The sequence below is a fragment of the Capsicum annuum genome, chromosome 10, assembly GCF_002878395.1.
Source record: "Capsicum annuum cultivar UCD-10X-F1 chromosome 10, UCD10Xv1.1, whole genome shotgun sequence".
Taxonomy (NCBI): Eukaryota; Viridiplantae; Streptophyta; class Magnoliopsida; order Solanales; family Solanaceae; genus Capsicum; species Capsicum annuum.
Genome location: NC_061120.1, coordinates 190,587,889 through 190,613,035, shown reverse-complemented (window position 1 = coordinate 190,613,035; position 25,147 = coordinate 190,587,889).

Genomic DNA, 25,147 nt, shown 5'->3' with positions numbered 1-25,147 from the left:
TGTGTATATGTGTATATATTTTTTAAATTCTAATGTAGTATATAATATATATATATATATATATATATATATAGTGTATATATATTATTTAACGTATTTAAAATGTATATATGTGGATATATATAGTGTATATTGAAAAAACAAATTGGTTTTTAATCGGATTTTTAATCGGGTTTGATCGGGTTTAGGTGGGTTAGACCGGGTTGGGCTAAGTGGGCCAGTTCAGGGTTGTTTTTAAAAAAATTACTGTTGAACTCGGACTCGGCCCATCTCACTTAACCACAACCTGGCCCGGACAAGCCCACAACTCGACTAAATTTCATTGGCCGGTTCTAGGTTGAATTGGCCCGACCCACTTGATACCCTTAGTTTTGACTGAATTTTTAACCGGTTTTGGTGGGTTGGACCGGGTTGGGTTAAGTGGGCCGGTTCAGGATTGGTTTTAAAAATTTTACTATTGGGTCTGGAACCGGACCGGCCCGGATCCAGACTAGACTACTAACCGTCTAAAATTCACTGGTCAGTTCCAGGTTGACCCTACCCAACCCACTTAACACCCTTAGTTTGTTTCGATATATTGCACATACAAATGAACCACTTAAAAATATTAGATTGAGTCGTCATATATTTCATGTACAAATTAATCACTAAAATATATTAGAGTTAATTCTGATACATTATGCATACAAATGAATCACTAAAATACCTTAGAGAAGTTAGAGTGAGTTCTAATACATTATGCATATAAATGAATCACTAGAATACATTAGAGTGAGTTCCGATACATAACACAGACAAATAAACCACTAAAATATAATATGAGACAAAAAAATGTCATGAGAATTGTATTGTGATCGACTAATAAATATGAGATTTTCCCAGAATTTGAACACAAGTGAAAAAAATATTTTTTTTCAAGAAAAATGAAGCTGCAAAAGAACAAAAGGAGGAGGAGAAAAGGAAGAAGACACGAGTAAATAAAAAAAAGTCAACAGTATAAAAATTCAACTGTACATACACTATTTTTGCTATTATCTATAATGTAGCTTTGGTAAATTAAAAAGTCTGATATTACAAGTAATTTTGATTTTATAATTAATTTGGGGCTACTTTTTAAGGCCCAATTGGTCAACTGGTAGATCGGATCATAGATAGTTAATTGGCTTAAGCCATCGGCAAACCCTTAAACTTGTTTCGAAAATTCACTTAAACAACTCAACTAAGGTCTGTGTCTATCAGACCCCTAAACCCCCTGAGTTTTGATACAATTAAACATTTTTTACACAATCAACAAAATGTATATAGAGAGTGTGTTACACTCGTGTGACATGGCAAAAATGCCCAATAAAAAAAAACACATGGCAAATAAGTTTAAAAAATAACTATGAACTGAAAAAATTATAATTAATTATTAAAACTAATCTAACCCGCCCTCCACCCCTATCCACCCCCGACCCCTGCCCACCCCATTATTAACATTCAACCCATTATTTTCTTTCCCTACAAAATCACCATCGGCCATATCATGGCTTTCTCTATTTTCTTTAATAATTTCGAAGCAAATTTTAAATTCGTGTCAGTCTAGAAGGTAAAAATAAAGTTTCGCCGAAAATTTTATTGACCCAATTTTATTTTTTATTTGGCTAGTAAGAACGAGTGAAAAAAAATCAGCTGGTGGTTTTCCGGCAATGGTGTCGCCGTGACAGCAGCAAGCAAAACTGCCGGCACTTTTAGATGGAGGTTCCGATGATGATCTCGTCGGATGAAAGCTCTCTCTCGCCGGTTTTCTCTCAAATCGCACAATCTCTGCTTTTTCCGATCTCTCTCCCAAACCCAATCTCTATCACTATCTCGATCTCCCTCTTTCCGTCACTCAATTTTTACCCTATTTCTCCCTCCCCTCCGGAGTGTATATGTGTGCATATGTGCGGTGGTATCTGTGCGTGTGCGTAATATGTGTTGCTGTGTATGTATATTCTGTCTATAAAAATGGAGACGGGGGAGAGTGTATTGTGAAATTTTTGTGGTGTGACCTCTGTGTGTGTATATAGCTCTCTCTTAATTGGAAAAAAATGAAGCCTTCAACTTTCTTGATTTGATTTTTCTTCTAACTCTACTACTCCTTGTGGTCAATCTCGTGATTTGATTTTGTGATTGTAAATTTTTTAGCCGGTAAGAACAAGTGGAAAAAAATCTTGTGATTGTAATTTTTTTCCCTTTTCAAAATCTTCTTGTTGTTTCTTGTTTTCTCCTTCTAATTCTTCAACTTCACTTGTTTTGAGTTTTTTTAATTCAACAGAAGAAAGAATAGAGAGGAACAGTGGCCATGGGATTTGAATGGAGAGGATTTGTAGGTGCTGTTGAGTTGGAGAAGACAAAGGATTTTTAATTTTTTTTAATTAGTTAAATTATTGCTCATTTAATGTTGATGTGTCATTTTTTCATTGGCTGATAAATAAATCCCCTCAGCTTCACGCGCCTTTCAAATTTGTATTATACTTACAATGTCATGTCAGCAAAAAGTGTCAAATTGAATCAAAATTCGGGGGGTTAGGAGCCCGATAGGTACAGGCCTTAGTTGAGGGGTCTAAGTGAATTTTCAAAACAAATTTGAGGGTCTATCGATGGGTTTGACCTAGTTAATTCATACTTGATGTATAGGCATTCCTAACGTGTGTGCCTATTTATTAGGCATCCATATAGTATACCCCAATGTTCCTGTCATGCGTAGAACTGTCAATATGGGTTGACCCAACCCATCCGGACTAGCCCACACAGACTTCGATTTTGACGGGTCAGGTCGGGCTAGCCCATCAAAATGATGGGTCAAAGAACACCAAGCCCACACTATAACTTTGTGGGTTGCGGGTCTCACGGGCCAACCCACTTTTAAGAAAATAATATTTTATAATTTAATTATAGAATGTTAATAAACATAAGTATTACCAGACAATATTACATTGTGTTAATACTTGTTAATCAAGTCTCCAACACCCCAAAAGATACTCCTAATAGAGAAATTGGAAAAGGTACAAATATACCCTCGAACTTTGATAAATGATACATATATACCCTCCGTTATACTTTAGGTACAAATATACCCCCGCCGTTAATGATTTGATACATATATACCCTTCTTATTAACAGCGTGCCACGTGTCGCGATCCTAGCAATTTATCCATTTTTATTTACGGAAAAGGTACAAATATACCCTCAAACTTTGATAAATGGTACATATATACCCCTGTTATACTTTAGGTACAAATGTACTCCCACCGTTAATGATTTGGTACATATATACCTTCTCATTAACGGCGTGTCACATGTCACGATCCTAGCAATTTAGCCATTTTTATTTATTTTATTCCCAAATAATTAATCCATCCTAATTAAAAATTCATTGCCCGACCCATTCCATCCCAGTCCGACTCGATCCAAACTGAAGCTTCACGTGTGTACGCCTAAAGCTTCTAAGAGCTGCAGAAGCAAACAAGGCAACTAATGCTACCAAAATATTTATGCGAGAAAATTCTTACGTCATGATGACTCTTGGAGGTTATAACATAGTAAGGAATCAGATTCTGGTGAGGTTAAATTGAATGTGTCAATTTTTTTCTTCTGTAAACTATTCTGTATGTCAATATATTCATACCCATGCATATTAATCTTTCATTCTTCTTGATGCATACTTCAAAACTCATCACAATTTGCAGATTATATTAGTTGACTTTGTGCGAGAGTATATGCCAAAGACTTAAGGTGTAATTGAAATTCAAGATTCTAATGAAAATAAGTAGAATGTTCATTGCATCAGGAGGAAAATGCGGATGATTTTATGCAAAGGATAGTCGAAATTTGTTAGGGATATCGGTTTAGTGGTAAGAAACGCGTTTGTAGGGTTAAAATGCCTTCAGATCTGATTCGTCGCTGCCATTTACATCAATCCGTCGTTCAATTATGAGTCTCAGAAGCTTTTGGCATAAACACGTCTCTCAGAAGCTTTAATTTGGATCGGGTCGGGTTGAAATGTAATGGGTCGGGTAGTGGATTTTTATTTATAGTGGATTAATTATTTGAGGGTAAAATAAATAAAAAGGGGTAAATGGCTAGGATCATGACACGTGGCATGTCATTAGTTAGGAGGGCCTATATGTACCAAATCATTAACTGTAGGGGTATATTTGTACCCAAAATATGACGGAGGGTATATATGTACCATTTATCAAAGTTCAGGGGTATATTTGTACCTTTTCCATATAAAAAATGGGTAAATGGCTAGGATCGTGACACGTGGCACGCCGTTAGTTAGGAGGGTATATTTGTACCAAATCATTAACGGCAGGGGTATAATTGTACCGAAAGTATGACGAAGGGTATCTATACTATTTATCAAAATTCAGGGGTATATTTGTACCTTTTTCGTAGAGAAATTAAATAACTTTAAACATGATATCCTTAGAAACAAATAAAAATACTAATAAACAATCTAAATAGTTGCATGTATTGACTTACGGGCTTACCCAACCCACATTACTCAAACCCTACGGGCCATGAGCTTATCTGGATCAGGCTAAAAAATCCTGTTCTTAAATGGGCTGTAAAAACTAAAGCTCAATTCCATCAAATTACAGGTCAGGTCGGGTCGGTCTAATAGACGTGACCCACATTGACGGCTCTAGTCATGCGTTTTGATTTCCTCATGACGAGCGAATTCATCGAACTCGCGATTGAGATGAACCACAAAAAGTACAGAGATAGATGAGACACAAAAAATGTATAGATACATAAATAGGTTATTACTTTACATATACATAATTAAAATATTCGAAAAGTATACATTCATACTAAATCGATACCACTTTATGATGAGCATAGATATTTGATTTTGACAAGTCAGATTCGCAGTGCTTAAAATTTTACAAATCTACTCACTTTAAAACAATTTCAAATACATACGAGGTTACATATGGTTAAAGATTAAATTTTTTTGTTATCAAATTTTTTTGTTTAAATTTTAGACACTTGAAGTTTAAGTAATTCTTTTCTTGAACTTCAACTACATATAGCTGAATAAATTATTTTTGTCTAACTTCAATCAAAAATTTCTAAATTTCAATTTTCAACCATACAAAACTTCAAAACTAGTTTCAAACTCTACATATTTAAAGTTATTTTAAAATAGATAAACATGCGACTTTTTTTCTTTTTTTTTAAATACAACATAAATAACAGTATTCAAATTAAATTACTCATAAAATATGTAATTTTTAATAAACAATAGCAGTTCGAGATCCCAATTACTTTAGACTGTAACTTTGTAATATTACCAAATTTTGCCTTTTGCATAGAGGACGGTGCATTATATCAGTTGTACCCCAAAAAAGTATATAAGAAATTGAGGAACCTACAAATATTCAGAGACAAATATACCAAAAAGTTGTAATATTATATTCTATAGGAGTGGACCACAATCAAAACTTTCACCCCCTTTGTCCATTCGTTAAAAATGGTTATTTATATATCCATAGAGATTATAATGGACTGGTAAGTATTTCTTCATTTTTTAATTAGAGGTCTCATATTTAAATCTTGAACACATAGTCATTTTTAGTAAAAAATACTTTGACCTCCATATTATGACTCACCGATGTAAATTTAAATTAATTGCGCTCTTATGTAAATACCGAATATTGAATCAAAAACAAAAAAAAAAAGATTCTTCCAATAATCTATTCCAAAAGAATAATACTAATAATCAGGGGCGGATCTATTAAGGCCCGTGGGGGTGGCACGCCACCCGCAAACTTCGACGGAAACTCTATACATATAGTTGTATATATATAAAGATATAGTTAAAAATTAAGTCTGCCACCAACAATAACAAGATATTGTCTAGTGCGGTGGCAAAGAGTTGGTTTTGTAATTCCAAGGTCTTGTGTTCAAAATTTGTTGGCAACATTTATTTTTTAAAACCATTTTTGTTAATAATTTTTCATTAAAAAAGCAAGGCACCATTTGGCTTTGTTAATAATTGCAACACGTACTTATACCAAGCAACGCCAAATTCCTATTTCTAAATAAATAAAAAACTATTTCCAAATTCCAAATTAAAACATCGACTGAGACTCTTGTTCTTGAGGTTTCCTCCTGCTGCTGCTGCTTGCTCTCTCTCTTTGTTTGCTCTCCATAAGTTATATTGAAAAATTATTTTGTTTCTCTTTCTTAAGCCTAGAAACTCGAATTTGGAATTATCTATGTATCTTGATAACTTGATTTAGGAGAAAGTGTTCTAGTTTTGTGATTGAGAATTTGAGATGGAGAATTTTTTCAAGAAGGTTAATTATTCACAATCAAGTTCTAGTAATGTCAATGTCAATCGTTTTTGTCTTATAACTGACCTCGATTTGGGTTCACTTAAAGCCGATCCGGGAGAAAGAAGAACTATTTCTGATTATGATCCTCGAATACGAGATGAAGTGAGGAAATATTATATTGAAAAAGGACCTTGTCAACCTATCTTGAAACATTAGTTGAGGCAAATATGATTTGGCAAACACATTAGTTGAGGCAAATCTTGTAAAGACTTATTCACTTGTTTATTTACTTGTGAAGTTGGCTTTGATTTTACCCGTCGCTACGACAACTGTTGAGAGAACATTCTCTTCCATGAAGCACATAAAAAATGAAGTGTGAAATAGTATTGGTAATCAATATTTAAGATTTTTTAGTATGTTACACAGAGCGTGATGTATTTAAAAATGTAAGTAATGATGTCATTGTTGATCGTTTTCAGAATATGAAAACTCATTGTGGGCAATTGTAATGAATTATGGATACTATGATATTAGTAATATTATTAAAAGTTAAGTTTGGTCATTTTATTATTGATTGATTTGTTAATTATCCTATATATTGAAAAGATGAATAATCCGATTGAATTACTTGGCACCCGGTGAGTTTGGATCCTGGATCCGCCTCTGCTAATAATAACAATGTTTTCTTTGTTATAAATGTATTTACATTATAGTGAATGTCTATCAAGATCTAGTTGATATCTATCAGTATTTGAAGTATCTGTCTTTTACTCAGAAACTAAGAGTATTTTTCCTTATAAATATAGGAGTTTTATTTATTGTATTCTCAATCAAGAATCTTATGATCTCTCATCCCTTAAGAGAAATAAAGAAGCTTCCTTCTTCTCTCTCTATTTATTTCTGTTCTTGTTTATATTCTTGTTGTTCTTTATTTATATTTCATAACATGTTATCAACACGAAACTCTACAAGAACTAAGGTATTATTTATTTCTCTCTAATCTATGAATATTAGCACGAGATTAGTACAATCGGCAACCTGCCAATATATGAACTCGTTAAAAATAAAGTCATCATGTTAATCACTCGTGCATATGTACTTATAAATTGATTTGGAGCCTTATCAAGATTATCATGTTTATTATTTTTGGATTCATGTGTAAGTTACACACAACAAGTATATTATTACATAAAACACCATGGTGCAAGAATAAGGTTAATCGGCACATATAACGATATCAAATTACAAATTACACTACTTAGCAAAATGTTTAATATTATATACAATAGTTAGCACAGTTACAAATTATTATATTTTAGTTTAATCATAAACTACTGTTTTTGAGTGCAATGAGTATTGTATTAAATATATATCAGCATGAGACTCTATATTATTTTATAACACAGCAAAGTCGCCGAAAACTATTATGGAATACAGTAAGTGTGAGTTGCACATAGCATGCATATTGTTCCTATTTTCTACCCATAAAAGGTAAATATATTATGGGAAAGTCCTAATTCTTATTGCAATAACTCCATAATTAATCCTAATTCTTATTGTAAATAATTTGAGTGGATAAGACGTTGATACAAATCTCATCGTATCGAAAGGGTAAGACATCATGTTAGAGTCTTGATGCATCATGATGATAAGATATTGGGTTCAAGTCCCATCAATTTATGCCTAAGACGCTTTTATATGGATAAGACATTGAGTTTGAATCTCAATACACCATACTGATGATATTATGATGGCCAAGACAAAATAATGGGTGTTTGGTAAAAAATCATGAAATTCGACCCATTGAATATGCTCCACCACATGAAGTGAATGTGGTGACAATATATGATAAGTCTGAAACACTACTAAAAATTTGGTATTTTCCGACAGCACATGTAGTCGGAATTTAGTCGAAAAATAAGGTATTTCCACCACATTCCGACTGTATAGTAGTAGTCGAAAAATACCTTGTCGGAAAAATATTTTCGACCACATATGTCGGAAATTTTCGACTACTACAGTCGGAAATATTAAATTAATAATTAAAAATAATTATTTAATAAATAAAAACTTTCCGACCAATGTAGTCTGAATATTTATTAAAAATTATTTAATAAATAAAAACTTTCCGACTACTGTAGTCAGAATATTAATAAATAATTATTTAATAAATAAAAGATTTTCGATCAATGTAGTCGGAGTATTTATTAAAAATTATTTAATAAATAAAATTTTTTCGACTACCGTGGTCAAAATATTAATAAATAATTATTTAATAAATAAAAATTTTTCGACCAATGTAGTCGGAATATTTATTAAAAATTATTTAATAAATAAATTATTTTCAATCATTGTAATCGAAATACCCTCTCTTCAACTAGAATTTAAAAATCACAAATAAAATCGAAACTTAAAAATTCAACCACTTTGAAACATCCAAAACAAATAGCGGAATCAAATAGTATAAGCATTTCAAGACAAGTTTAAACGTCAAAATTCAAAACAAACACCAATTGTAATAGTTTAAGTCTAAATGTCACAATCATAAACAAAAACCAACCACTACAATGTAATCTAATCATCTGATTCCTTATCTTCTCCATCCTCAAATACTTGCGGCATATGCTTCTTGACTAACGCCTCAAACTTGGCAAATTTTGCACAGTGTTGCGTCAACTCTTCAATTTTTTTCTGATTGCTTCAATTTCTTCTGCATTTTGCGAAATAGAAGCAGATTTAGGCAACATTGGGGAAGAACTACTCGTGGATTAATTAACTCCAAGCCCGTAGGTTTTACCCTTCTTTAGACCACCTACCACAGTTGTCCATATTATAGTCATATCAGCAGGCAATGGTTGGACCATGGTACCATCCTCTGAAGCAGGTTAAGTTTGACGCCAATCTTCAATGCTTTTTGAAATCCCTCCTGAAAGAAAAATAATTTTCATTAAGTAAACAAACTAAGTTGAATAATAAGAAAATAATATATATAAAATTTATTATCTTACATATGCATTTTTAGCACGCGGTTCGACCCACTCTTATCTTGTACCCTCCAGATTTTTCTTCCTATGTGTCTCTTCGAAGGCCGTAGGAAGAGGTACATCTACTCCCCCATTTGAGAATTTCTGTAAAATTTTACCCATATACAAGGTTAATGCTACTGTAAAAGTTCATCTATTAAGGTCATATCAATTCCACACTGTCTGGACTTAAAGCACACGAAAAATTTCTATAAACATGAAAATTTTCTAAAAGTCTTGCATTCCTAAAGCTCTGCATTTGCAATAGAACCTTCTGGTGTCTTTTTTACATTGATAAATGATGTAGCAAGCACTTGATCAAAACCAAAGCAACACGAAGACATACTTTCCTCTAAACAGAACTTCATACCTCACTCAATGTTTATCAAGAAAAAGTACTAACAAATGCAAAATTTAAGTTTCAGTTGCAGCTAATTTCAAATAAAAACTCTGGTTTAAAATAAAAATAGGTTTCTTGTAATATGGATACTCTAAAATCGTATTACTTAAAAAATCTGAACAAGACATCTACATGTTATAATTCAACAATATTATCAAACTATCTGAAACGACCTTCTCGTATTTTTTTTATGCAATTCCTTTTCTTTCTGTGGGTGCCTCAGCTTGTAGATTTAAAATTGGCTGGTATCAACTGATGCTACAAAGTTCTTTACAGTTTACACTATGGTCAGCCAAATATATAATGGACAGAATTTTATTGAAGTTATCCTTTCTGGACCATGTATGAAAAAGACCATATTGTGAATAGACTTTAGTTAGATGAGAGTGGGACACGAGCAATAATTTCACATTTTGAAAACCAACTTTCTATCATTGACATCCACAATATGCAAATATAAGAATTATCAATAAAAGCTCTACAATATGTAGACATATTTGTTGCCTTTTTGAGGGACCAAATATGTCTGCCACAATACCTAACATTGCTTATCTGAGAAAGAAAAAGAGTTGGCCAAGAATTGAATATTTATTTAGTCCCTACAAGAAAGGATTCAACCAGAGAAAAAAAATGTTAATCATTAGCTTCCTTTCTTACAATGGCTGCTTTATAGTTAAAACCATCATATTTCAGTCGGTAAACTGAAGCATGTATTGTTAACTTAGATCTTTATAATTATACTATAACTTCAACTGATCTATGAACCATATCATAGAAAGAATGGATTACCCATATCAATAATAACACCAAGATCAAGACTACTACCAAATAATGAACCTGCCAAATCAAAAGGGCAAACCTCAAACTAATCGATCTTCAATGGGCTGCCAAATCAGTTGGATGCTAGTCGGTTCAGTTGGCTGAGTTCAGTTGTCATGGATGTAGAAATAGAAAAAATAAGAAACTTGACTAATAAGCACTATGCATTAGCAAAATTCAAACTTTATAGTTAAACGCTTAATATGCTATTAATCAAGTCACATTGAAGAGGGCATAGTTTAACAGAAGTCCATAGCCCTATGAATTAAACTGGAGACTCATAAACAAATATTTTTCTGTTGTAATGAAATAAAGGAGAAAATGGATAAAAGGGTTGGAAAAGAATAGTACTAGTCTTCTTTGGTGGGTAGCAAAACTCATCGAACCTCCGGTGTGCAGCGAACCACCCATTTCAGAGGCTCGATTTGCCTTTCCCCGTTCCCTCTTCGCCTTATATTCAGGAGTGTCCCATAATATCAAGAACTTAGACCACACTTCATCATTCAACTAAATAGGTTTTAACAATTTATTCCGGGCCTCATACAAGTGTTCTTTGACCCGTAGAGATGTTTTCAACAGAAAAATGCGGTCTACTTCATTATCATGACAATCACTCCATGCACACTTTTTCTGTAAAATAATTTAATACAAAATTACAAAACGAGTTGATGGATACAATGGAAAAATTATCTTTAGGCAATGAGATTCATAGCTTATAAAACTGCTTATACTATAAACTATTTCCACATAACAATTCTAATTTCGTACTATTTCCACATAACAATTCTAATTTCGTATGGAATCTCTAACCAACTATTCCATGGCTCATTGAAAAATGGTTTAATTGCTTCTATAATCATATGCGCGACGGCATATGCTGGAATGAACCTACAATAAAATTATATTAAACCATCATCTTAGCTTTTAAAAATTAAGGAAAACTTAAGTGTTACTTACCCATCACGATAAGGGACAATTCGTAGCCTCTCAACATTGTCATATTCTAATACCTCTTTAAATTGCAAATTCTGAGAAGCAGCTACTGTAGCATTAGGTGTTGTGGCACTAACAATGAATGGTGATGTTGGCGTGTTAGGACCTCCAACCCTCAATCTAGAAAGGCTTGGTACGGATGATGTCGAAAGCACAAATGAAGAGCTATCATGTAGACTGTTTTGGGATGAAGAGGTATGGAACTGGTCAGACGGTGGAGGCATGAAAAATACATTGGTAGTGAAATAGTACATCTAGGAGGGGGAGAAATATTTGTAGTAGTTGGTTGAAGAGTTGTGGTAACAGGTGGTAGTGGTGGTAGTAGTAGTAGTTTATATTGACCTGTAGGAAGATTATCAGTTCCTTTCTTACTTTTCTTACGTCTCCCATTAACATTACCTTTTGATGCCATTGATTTTCTTTACTAGCCTCCTGGAAAAAAAAAAGGAACAACCAAATTTAAGAATAGTCATGTTTGTTACAAGGTAGGCAGATATATACTTTAAACAATTGGGCTAGGAGTTCTATGAAATAGAAGGACACCTGAAATAGAAGGACAATGATGGTGGTACCGGCATTACTGTTGTTTTTGGACAAATAACTATATTGACAAAGAAATGGTTCTGATGATTGGATACCAAAAATTTGTATATGGTTAACCTATAGTATTAAATTTCACTTTCTTCAGCTACAACAAGTTCAGTGACAAGATAATTTGCACAACACTGCACATCCCTCAAAAGTACTATACTATACTACTTTGTGAAAAGTTGAGGTCCTTTACACCAAAAGTCATTGTGAATTAGGTGAAGCTTTAAAGTCTGTCCCTGGTATGTTGTCTACAAAGGGTAGGACATATTCATTGACTCCTTCACAAGCTTAAGAAAGCAGGGCGATGAACTTGTCCTAATTATACTCTTTGACAGTATATCAAGTGTGTAGGAGTTTAAGATATCTTAAACTCCTACACAGTTCATTTATCTTCTACACAGTTTATATATCAAGTCATACCTTTTCTCAATGAAAGGTCTTCCAACCGAATCCTCTTTTGCTTCACTTATAAAGTATTTCCATTTCCCCAACATAATATCTTGATCTCCACTTCTTTGTCTCTCTGAAAAAGTTCTTGTAGAATCCCAGGATTTCAACATTTTAATATTTTTTTTCGATACTACTTAGAAAATATAACTGATAATCTAATATCTTAAATTCCTTGTTCTTTCATATGGTGTCACATATAACTTACAGAGGATCTATCCAGAAAGGGAAAAATACAAAGGAAGTGTTCTAATCAAATGCTCAAAAGTAATTCAATTCCTTTATACTCTTTATTCTCTATCTACCAAAGACTGCCTGTCAATTGTTATTTCTGTAAGTTAAATACTTATCAATTACTTTATCCACACAAAAAAATAAAACTCCAAATTCATTTTCTTTAAAAGGTAACAAGTACATCTTTTGAGAGATCAAAAAGCACAATCATCACCGCCAAATTTTAAATAGACATGAGCCACATACTGATCTCAGCAGATGAAAGTTTGCTCCAGATATACCATTACTAGTCAAAGTGCGTGCAATACACATTAGAAATTGACTAAACCCTTGGTATAATCATAACTTCCCAAGGTACAAAGAATATGCAACAAATATTCACATACTAATCTGGTCAGGTGAAGTGAAAGTTACTCTAGTAGTTTCGAAATTCAGCAAAAAAGTGCAACACATATTAGGAAATGATAACGACAAATTAATTTCCCATACAATCATCGGTGAAGAATGTACCACACATATGAACACAGATACTCATCCAACCAGATGAAACATGCTACAGTAATAACAATATAATAGGCAAAGGGACCAAAATACACATCGAAAACTAATAACATCAAATCAATTTCCATACAACCATTACCGCAGAAGGTATAACACATGTGAGTCAGATATTCATCTAGTAATAACAAAACTATCAGGCAGGGGGTCTCTAATACACATTAGGAACGGTAATGACAAAGCAATTTTCCATCCATTCATCCCAGCAGAATGCACAATACATATGACATAGACACTAATCCAGCAAGCTGAAAAATGCTGATAACGGCAAGTCAATTTGCGCACAATCATAACTACAGATGTTACACCCTTTTTTTAATTTTTAATTTTATTTTTAATCTAGTAAACAAGATTTCATTGATTTGCAGAAGCTACACCACATATAAAGCAAATTTTTGATATGTTTATTTTTTATCTTACATATATTATTTAATAATTAAAAATAAAATTCCAACTACTTTCGTCAGTTGAAAATTTGATAAATTAAATTATTTATAAAATATTCGACCACAGTAGTTGAAAATATTTTTAATATATTTAATTAATTATTAATTCTTTGTATAAAGTCATATATTTATTTAGATACTAGGTTCCGATGGCCCATGCCAGCACGGGCCCAATATATATTATTTTTTATATTAATTTATGTGACAAACATAAAATTAGATAATTAATTATATTTTTAATATGTTTTAAGACTTTTTAAGTTATTAGCTATTGTAATTTATAATACTTTTTTCGACATTATAATTTACTATTTTAAGTTGTTTGCTATTTTAATTTATAATAATCTTCTTTTTCAAACTTTTGTGATATTGATAGTAAATTTATATTTTCAAAGTAATTTGATTTTTTAATTACTGTAATTTATAATATTTTTTCTATTCAATTTAAGCGACACTGACATAATTTCGAGAGTCAATCAAATATCACTATTGAAGTAGAAAAACCGACATGTCTTGAATGACTCGTAATAACTAATTAGAAGTGATATAGCAAAATTGATATAAAATATATTTGTGAAATTTTTTTAAGCCTCATATAAGATTTCAAATTAATTTAAAACATCAAGAGTTAATTTATCATTTTATATTTATTTTACCTTTTTTAATTTAATATTATTAATTTTTTAATACTTAGATGACTTATAATAAGTACTCAGGGGTGATATAATAAAATTACGGTTGAAGCAGCTGAAACAGACATGTCATAAATATCTGTTTTACTTTTTTTTTTAAAATTAAATTTTATTAAATTTTTAATACATAAATGTCATATAATAATTAATTAGGGTGGTATTTTAAGCGGGCCTCACATAAGATGTCAAATTAATTTAAAACATCAAGAGTTAATTTATCATTTTATATTATTTTTATCTTTTTATAAAATATTATTAATTTTTTAATACTTAGATAACTTATAATAATTACTTAGGGGTGATATAGTAAAATTAGGGTTGAAACAGGTGAAACAGATGTCATAAATATCTGTTTTACTTTTTTTAAAATTAAGTTTTATTATTTTTTTAATACGTAAATGTCATATAATAATTAATTAAGAGCGAGATAGTAAAATTAGGAAACAAGCAGGCATGTCGACCGCCAACTGCCTGCTTCCAGCTACCCCACTCATGCTTATACGTAGTAGTAATTACTATTTTCGACTACAGTAGTCGAAAATAATATTTAATAATTTATTAATTTTATTATTTATATTTTCGACTATAGTAGTCAGAAATATATATTTAATAATTTACTTATTTGATTATTTTTATGTTCGACTAACTCGATCGAAAATTTATTGATAATAATTTATTTAGATAATTATTTAATTTCTGTATGAGGTATGATTATTTATTTAGTCATATATTTATTTATCTATTAGTATTTTCGACTATAGTGGTCGGAAATATATATTTAATAATTTATTTATTTATTTATTATTTATATTTCTGATTATAGTGGTCGAAAATATATATTTAACAATTTACTTATTTGATTATTTATATTTTCGACTACAGTGGTTGAAAATATATTGGTAATAATTTATTTAGTTAATTATTTAATTTCTGTATAAGGGTATGATTATATATATATATATATATATATATAGTCATATATTTATTTAGCTTTAGTATTTCCGACTAGAGTGATCTGAAATTTATATTTAATAATTTATTTATTTATATTTTCGACTACAGTGGTCAGAAAATAATTTGTAATAATTTATTTAAATAATTATTTAGTTTTTGTATAAGGGTCTAATTATATATTTATTTAATTATTTATATTTTTTACTACAACAGTCGAAATATATATTTTACGGAATTTACCACCAAATATCTAACTGTTGTAGTCACAAATAGTATCGAAAAAATATTTTATAAAATAAAATAATAAAAAAATAAATATTCCAATTGAAGTAGTCGAAAATTTGCGACTAATTTTTTTCAGTCAGGATTTTCGATCAAAAAATAGCGAATTTATGGTAGTGAAATATGACAACTTACTTCATTCTTGAGGTATATGTGGTAGCAATGCACACAATATGTTTAAAAGGAGACAAGTGATTGAATGCACGGATATAAGCGTAGAGGGACAATATGATAATAATCATCAAAAGTGATAATATTTTCACCCGCTTATTATGACTATAAGATATGTTAGAGAAAAATTCTCTGCATTATATATATGCCTCGATTTGCTCTTGAAGTAGCAATGTCATGAAAAAAGTTATAAGCTATCATAATTTGATAAGCTTAAGGCACTATTATATTTCATTATTCTTAGGGAATGAGAAGCTTATTAATGCAAACATGTACTTGATTGTGATGGTATCATAACTCACCTCCGAAATATGCTGAATAACTGAGAAAAGTTATTTTGAAATCTACTTCTAAAGTAGTAAATATGAAATTTATTCATGTAATAGTAAATATGAAATTTACTAAAGAGAAAAGGTACATGTCATGGTAAACTTGGAGTTTACTAGTATAAAAGTTCATAAATTGATATGAACAATTGCAACATCCCAAAGATGTGCATACTGAGTATGTAACATATATTGAAGAATTAGAAAATTCTTTATTACTTTTAGTGTTACTTGTTCTCATGATAAGTTGGTTGGACCAACTAATTTTGGGATTGGATCCCTTAAAATCTAAAAAGTATAAAAGGTGAATAAGAGCCTGTTCACCTATCATATGATATGTTAAAAAGATGCATCAATAATATGATCACATGTACATTCATTGTCAACCTGCGTTTGACATTCATAAAGTTGTTTTCTCAATAAAATTGAGTTAAGAACATAACTTCAAGATTGTACAATCAAGACAATTTATTGAAATTACAAGACGCATCCAAGGGTTAAAAGTTTCAATTTTCTACCCCTATTTAAACCCAATAACACGTGATTTAGCCATTCTTCACAAAAAATATACTAGTTTCTTTCAAGAACAAGCTAGGGTTTTTATTGGGGATTCAAATTCAAGAAGGTTTCACCGTCAATCTTCACGAAATCACGAACTAAGGTATGTATAATGTTCATTATTGGACTCCTTTCGTCCATAAAGCCCAAGAATCTCTTTTCTAAAGTCAAGATTTTAGATTTTCTTTATGAACTTCATGTTGAGTTTATTGTGTTTCTGTTGAGAATGATCAATTGAATTCAAATCCATGTTGGGTGATTAATGTTATGTGGAATTGATTCGTATAGATGTATATTCATGTGAACCTATGATTAAACCCTAGGATGATGAAATTAGATGTTGAATCATGATGTGTAATTATTGTATAATGGTGTCTACATATATTATGCCTATCATGTGTTTGATTAAATGTCGATATGAAGGAAAAGTGCCCAAATAGCATGATATTATGAAATCCCTATGTTTGTACAAGTTTATGCATATCACATATTTGATGAAGTGCTTCAATATATGAATTATGAATTGTTTTGTTGGTCATGTGTTCACGTAAGTCATGCTATGTCAGTTTCTTTTCATCGAGTCCTGGGGGTACTTATACCCGACAATTTAGTTGTGTGCCTAGAGCCATGCCATGTTTTCACGATACTCTCAATCAAGCTATGATCCATAGAACTCAGTCAGTCATGTGACTCAGGAAAACCCAAAAATCTCAGTAATCTCAGTAGTTCAATAATCTCAGTGACCTCAGTACTCAGAAATCTTAATAACCTCAGTATTCCCAGCCAATCTCAGTAACTTCAGTATTATCAGTCAGTCCTCAAAACTCAGTACATTCCGTCAATCAACGGATCTCAGTAAATTCAGTTTAGCTCTGCTAAACAATACCATTAGAATCAACTCAGTTCAGTTAATCAACTCAGATCAGTTAATCAGTTTAGTGTCTTTTATATGGGAGTAGGATTCAGCATCGAGCGAGCCTAAGGATGGGGACTCACCCGCTAGATAGGACTAAGATCCCTAGAAGCAATCCCTAAGTTCCAGAACTACGTAGCCAGCGTAGGTTGAGATGCACCCTACGTGTTTAGGGACATATATATGACTCATTTGGGTTACTTACCAGGAGAGGTTGATGAAAGAGCTCCCTGTTTGAGAGGGTATACTCACAACCAGTCTTTATCAGTGGCGCTGTACTGATACCCTTCCAGTTGGGGTTATAGGTTGGACCCCACCAGTTTAGTTTTAGGGTATGTCGGTTAGATGATCACATCCAACAGTTACAGTTTCAGTCTCAGTCTCAGCCTCAATAAAAGAACTCAGATAGTTCTTCATATTTCAGGACTATTAGATACAGTCAACTCAGATATAAAATGGAACTCAGATAGTTCCATTAGATTTAGGACTATCAGATCAATCATTTATGTTATCAGTTATATCATTTATCAAAACTCATGTCATCATTATTCATCTTCAAGACTGTCAGATACAGTCAACCAGACCTGTTCTTCATAATTAGAACTGTCAGACACAGTTATTCATGTATCTATAACATAGTATCAGTCCCTCAGATATCAATAATTCTATGTTCTTGGTAAAACTCAGTAGTCAAAACTCAGTATTTAGTCCTAGAACGATCTCAGTTACAGTTACGTATACATGTATGTATTCTCACATTCATGTTAGTCAGTCAGTTAGTATTGTTCATGCATATGAACCTATTACATCCAGCCTACCTCACTTGTATACCAGTACATTTAAAGTACTGACGCATTTTCACTATGGTGTCTTATACCATAGGTTTAAAAGCACGAGCTCCAGATAACCAATAGCATCCCAGTTCAGCTATCAGAGTTAGCAGTGAGTCCTCATCCTTCGAGGACATAATGATTTCATTACTAATTCAGTTTTTAGTTTATTTTAGTAGTCAGAGTTAGTAGGGGACATGTCCCATCAACTTCTTATTCAGACAGTTTAGAGGCTTTCATACTATAGCATGTTAGACAGTTATTTCATATTTGCTTTGGTATTATTATACCATTTTTAGACATTGTTTATCAGATGTTCATTCAGTTTTGAACATTATGGCTATTCAGTTCATATTTCCATATTTTATGGTATATTATGTAGTATACAGGTACAAATATCAGTCATAGGTTAGCTTGTGGTCCTTCGGGGTCATAAGTATCATGTAGCATTCCGAGTGCCAAATTCGGGGCGTTACGGTGAATTATTTTTTTAGTACGTTTCTTCTTGTTAGCTTTATTTTGTGCTTTTCTTGTTTTTAAATCATAGAATTTCTTCGTTCAAGTTCGGACATCATTTCCTTGAGTCATCAAACAAAGAATCCATTTCAACAAAGGAGTAGACTCACCTCTCGACTCATCACGAACTACAAGCCAGTTTGCAACATTGTGACACAGAGTGTGAGAGTATGGTAAGGGTGTTTTGAATTAAATTTTGTTTTGTTTTGTAGGCTTGTTATTTTTTTTAGGTATAATTACAAGGGAACCTGCGGCTTCAACCTCTCAACCCATGAACAACAATGCCACCAATGTCATTTTGGCCTACCTTGACACTATGTCCCGAGACCTAGCTATGAAAAATGAAAGGTTGGATTGTATGGTAGGTCAAAGGGAGCAAGTGGGCTTCTTGGACACACGTCAAGAGGAAGGCCGTAGCTCATGTGAGCTACGAGGTAAAAATACTATCCTCTACACTCCTATAAGCTTATAATGTTGTGATGTGGCTAGTAATGGCCAATTGGATGGAGTTGTAGATTTACCTAGAGTAGGGGTGTTTGAGTCTCCCTACGGTGATACTCTTGGTGATTTTAGGTTACATGATGACCAAACTCTTGTTGTAAGTACGCAAGTACTAGTTGATCCTTTAGATGTTAAAATTGATTCTTCTTGTAAGAATGAATTATGTCCATCTAGTGCTAGCCCTTATAACTTGAACAAGGTTCCATTACCAATTGACAAGAGTAGCAAGATGATTCTACGTTGGTATACGGGTTACCAACAACTAGTGAGGGCGTGCAAAATGATCAATCGGGTGAAGATGACCTTGATTTGTTTGAAAGTATAGAAAACTTGAATTTTAATTGTACTTGTGAAAATGGTTTTGTTCGTAACCCTTTTGTTGCACATGATGGTATGAAGCTAAGCATGGCTTACTCTTTTAAAACTGAGTATAAACGAAACCCATGCCCATGTCTACTTCTCCCATTTGACCTCGGTGCCATCTTAGAGTATGGTAGTAGTAGTTTCGGCCTTTGTTCTTTATTTCTTGAGTGTGATCCCTTTGCTTCCCATGATAGTTTATGTCTATAAAAGGATTACTCTCTTGAAAGAGAATGTGTTGCATACCTAGAAATGCTATCTACTCATTTTTCGTGTGTTTCCTATGTTAAGTATACTAATGATGATGAACTTGAAATTAGTAAGTACTTACATGAGGACACCCTAGTTGGAGTTGACTTGTGTGACACCTTTCTCTACCCTTTTTGTGCTCATGATATTTTCCATTGTGATATAGAGGGTATGCCTAATTTTGAGGATGACACCATAGGGGAAAGTAAGAATGGCCGAGACCTAAGACCTTGGTTACGACTACCATTTGATCCATGTGCCAACTTAGGATGGGAAAGGATTTTGCTCGTCTTAGACTCATTTTTTTTATATTTATTCGAGCCTCTTCCTTTGTAACATTTGTACTAGTATTTCTTTGTTTAATACAAAGGACTCGTGGATATACATCAAATTTATTCTCCCTTGGCATGACATGTTGATATGTTTATTTTGCTAACCCTAACCCTCATGTCATGAGGATGTGTGCTTGTTTGTCTTCTCTTGATTTGCAAGGTATGGATTTGAGGTCGAATCTTTTTCAAGAAGGGGAGGATGATACAAGTATGATCACGTAGATGGACTTATGAGGGCTTATATTGGATTTGAGACTTGGTGTATGTAAATGAAGTGCAAAGGAGCACCTAAATGGACCCCAAAACTGTCCATACATAGCACTCCAAGGGCGCCTACTTGAAGCCATTCATTAAAGGGCCTTTTTGATCATTTCACCTTACTTTTTTAATATGCTATAAATAGAACCCTTGAGGATTTTTAGTTGTTAGTTTTTATTGAATATTGAAAGTTGTAAACACTTAGAATATTTATCTTTTGTGAGAAATGACCCTATGGCCGAATCTTGTAGCTAGGGCAATTCATAAGTGGGGATTTCACTTGTGTTGCATTCAAGCTTGGAAACGTTGGTGTTTAGAGGAGGTAAAGTTCCTCTTGTGCCAAAGTATAAGTTAGGTGTTTGTTGTGTGTAGTGTTAAGGGTCCAAGTGTCCACCAAATTCTTGGGTTCTTAAGATTATACCCTCACTTGTCTAACTGTCTATCCTTTTGTTTATTGTAATCTTGTAACCATTTGTGTCTTGTAATCCTAAGTTGTTGGTAGTTGTTGTTTCATATTTTTGTTGTTATCTTATTCATCATCTTGTATTGTTACTTAGTTTGGTTTGTTGTCTGGTTTGGTGTGAAAACACGCCTTTGTTATCTCATTTCTTGATGTATTTGTTGAATCTGAGAGTGGTCACCAAGAGAGTCCTCAGTTCTTGAACTTGTGGACTGATTTTGGTGTGTTTTTGGTGTAGTTCCTTGTTTTTATGGTATTAGAGTACTCTTGTAAGGGGCGTCAAGAAAATAAACATGATAAGTTAATGGACCGAATTGAGAGATCTATTAATGTAGTTTAATTATGCTTTAATATCCTTATAGATCATTTTTAGTTAATTTATATAATGACTCTTAATTAAAGGTTATAATTATTATAGTATAAATTTGAAATCATTGATTTTATTTTAGATGATTCTATTGATGAAAAAAAATTATTTTGCGAAAACTATTGCCTCTAAAATTATGCGCGAAGTTAAAACTCAACAATAATTAAAATAAAGTTATTTTTAGCTATAACTATGAAATTACATACTAGCAAATTTATAAAAGTATTAGTTTTTTTTCTATTTGTGATCTTCATCGAGCGTAATTACTAAATATTTTAAATCATATCATTATATAAATATCAAGTTACTTGTAACCTTTTGATATATTCTAATTCTCTAGTAATACTTTCTTCCTCACAAATAATATTTTATTTAAAATTATGCAATTATGTGATTAATAATTTTAATAATTAAGAAAACTTATCAACATGACTTGTTTAACATATCATTAGATTATACTGATTATAAAGTAAAAAATATATATATAATACAAATTATAGTTTTAAATTAAAATTATTATTTTTTATACTTTGAGTTCAGGCCCGAGCATAGCATGTGCCTCGTGAAACTAGTAATATAAAGGAATGTCATAGAGGAGGTGATGTGACATCTCTTTATGGTTTCCATTCTTATTTATCTTTTTTCTCCTTTTTTTATTTTTTCTTATCTTTCTTTTAATTATTTAATCTTACAAAATCATCTCCTTAATTGATATTAATAATAATCATAACTCTCAATCCTTCACATTCATAACCCTCAATCATTTATCATACAAGTTTATGAAACATTAAAATCACACTAATAAAAAATTATTTTAAGCTATATATAATGGGTACTATATTTTCATTTCTCCATATTCTTCATATTTTGTCTCTTTGATTGATTAATGTTTTAATATATTTATTTGGTTTTGCAGATTACAAGGAGATATTATAATGAAATGAAAATGGTTACAATATTTTTGCATGGTTCAATTTTATGAGGTAAAATGAATTGATATGTCTAATATAATTATAACTCTTTCTTTATTGTATTATACATTTAATATTATTTTTTGAGATTAGATGATATGATTTCTTAAAAAATAAATTAATTTGTCTCTTTGCTTCTCTTTGTAGTTTTTATAGATTTTGATTAATATATTTTATTTTATTTGAAGTTTTGAAAGAATTTGATGATGTTATGTTGACAACAAGGTTCTTCTTTCCTCTTTAACTCATGTTTTTGATGATATAATTTCTTAAAAAATGATTTAATTTTTTCTCTTTGTTTCTCTTTATAGTTTTTAGAGAATTTGATTGGTTATTTAATCTTTGATTCTCTTTGTAGGTTAGTGAGAATTTGATTGTCTTATGTTGCTAATAAGAATCTTCTTTCCTCTTTAACTCTTAACTAACTATTCTTCAAAATTTTTATTTTTTACTTATATAAATTTATATTTAGTTCATGAAGACTCTCATTCGAGGTTATCTTCTCTGCTTCATCATTTTGATTTACGAATTAACTAACATGTGAACGAAAAAAAGTATATGAAGGTAAGAAATATTTTGTTTTTTTAATTTTTTTTCACTTTATATATTTGGACGTGCTTTCTTAATTTTAACATGTTTTATTTATGTACATCAAGTAATCAATCAATTAAAATTCTAATGTTTAAAATCATTAGTTGTTTTCCCTATTTTCATTTTTTTTTTCTGTGAAGTTTTCAACTTTTTTTGGCTAAAAAAAAGTACTTCTGCTGAAATTCTTATATTCATTGTTTAGATTTTGTTATTTTTTGAATGTTAGGTTGACAACTTTATTTCTCAGACAATAACAATCGTTGATCTATTTTTCACAAACATTGAAAAAATTAAGTTCATAAATCAGTTGTTTCTAAATAATGTGGTAAAAATAAATTATCTATTATATTATTAAAATAAATTAAAAGTATTTTAAAGAGTATGAAGAAGAAGAAAAAAATACAATACACCTGAGAATTAAGGTCATTTCTAATGAAAAAGCGGAGACGGACAAACAATTGTGACCAAATGAAAATGTATGAAAATTTTGTTAAAATATTAACATTTACAAGTAAATTATTTTTTATTTTGAACTTGAACAGATATAAAAGTAAATGAAGATTATTAAGAGTAAAAGTTATGAATATGAGGAATGTGGAGTTAAAGATTAATGAATATTATTAAAATAAAATTTACAAAAATGAAAAAGTGTGAGTTATAGAGATGATTTTTCAAATACTCCTAATATAATTAAGGAAAAAAATTACTTTAAACAAAATTGTTGTATTAAAATTTATAAGTAAATTATTATGTAGGAGTTATGAACTTGAAGGGACATAGAAGTAATGAAGATTAGTAAGAATAGGAGTTATGAATATGAGGAATATGGAGTCAAAGATTAATGAATATTATTAAAATAAAAGTTATAAAAATAAAGTGGTGTGAGTTATGGAGATGACTTTTTAAACACTTCTAATATAATTAAGAAAAACAAATTAAAAACATTGTTAGGAAAAATTCAAAGTAAATTAATAGAAATAAATTGAAAATATTGTTTGGAAAACCCCAAAATAAGAGAGACAATGTAATATGATAAAATACAAAAAGGTTAATATCATAAAGTACCGAGGGAATAATGATCGAAAGCACATAAACAAAGTTATCTTTTCACCTTGTAAATATATTTTCTTTGTTTTAATTTATTTATCTTACTTTTCTTTTTTATTCGTTTTAATTTTTTTTGGCCAACATACCGACAACCCTCTTAAGTTGGCATTAACTTTCATGCAGACACCTTAACTAAGAACTATTCATTTTAGACACCTCAAGTAGACTCATGAAATAGGCGTGTGAGCAGCCAAAAAACTTGGATTTCAGTTTATTTATTTTCTTTTATAAAAATATAAGCTTCACTATAATGTCTCACTATCACAATTTAATTCTCTTTTTCCGAATGCTCATTAATAGAATGAGAGCTTATGCAACATAGATAAATATTAAATGAGTGTCAACATAACTAATGAATACAAAAAGAAGTCATATCAAACTTTTAAACTTCGTACATGATTATATCGCATATGATCCGTAAATCACATAATAATTTTCATTGTTTAGTATTTGTTCTATTGAAAAAGAATTTCATTATTCAGTATACTACAATTCAATTTCAAATAACATTGATCAACAAAAATTATAAAAAGGATAATAAAACAAATAACTAATGACATGCTTTTCAAAAATTATCTCTTGTGCCTATTAATACATGTATCTTCAAACCTGAAAATGAAAGTGCATATATTACCACTCACAAGCTAAAAAACTATTATTCAAAATTGACAATTATCAGAAGTCTTTGCCTAGGAAGATTTCACGTCTGCTATAGAAGAGACATAGTCCATAGACAGGTTCTCTTGCATATAAATATTGATATAAAGCATGGGAGGAATATATAGCATAAGTAGCAGAAAATAAATAGGAAGGTTGGATATATTTTTTTCTAACCAGGCCAATGTTATAGTGGACGGGTAAATAATATCATTATTGATAGTTTA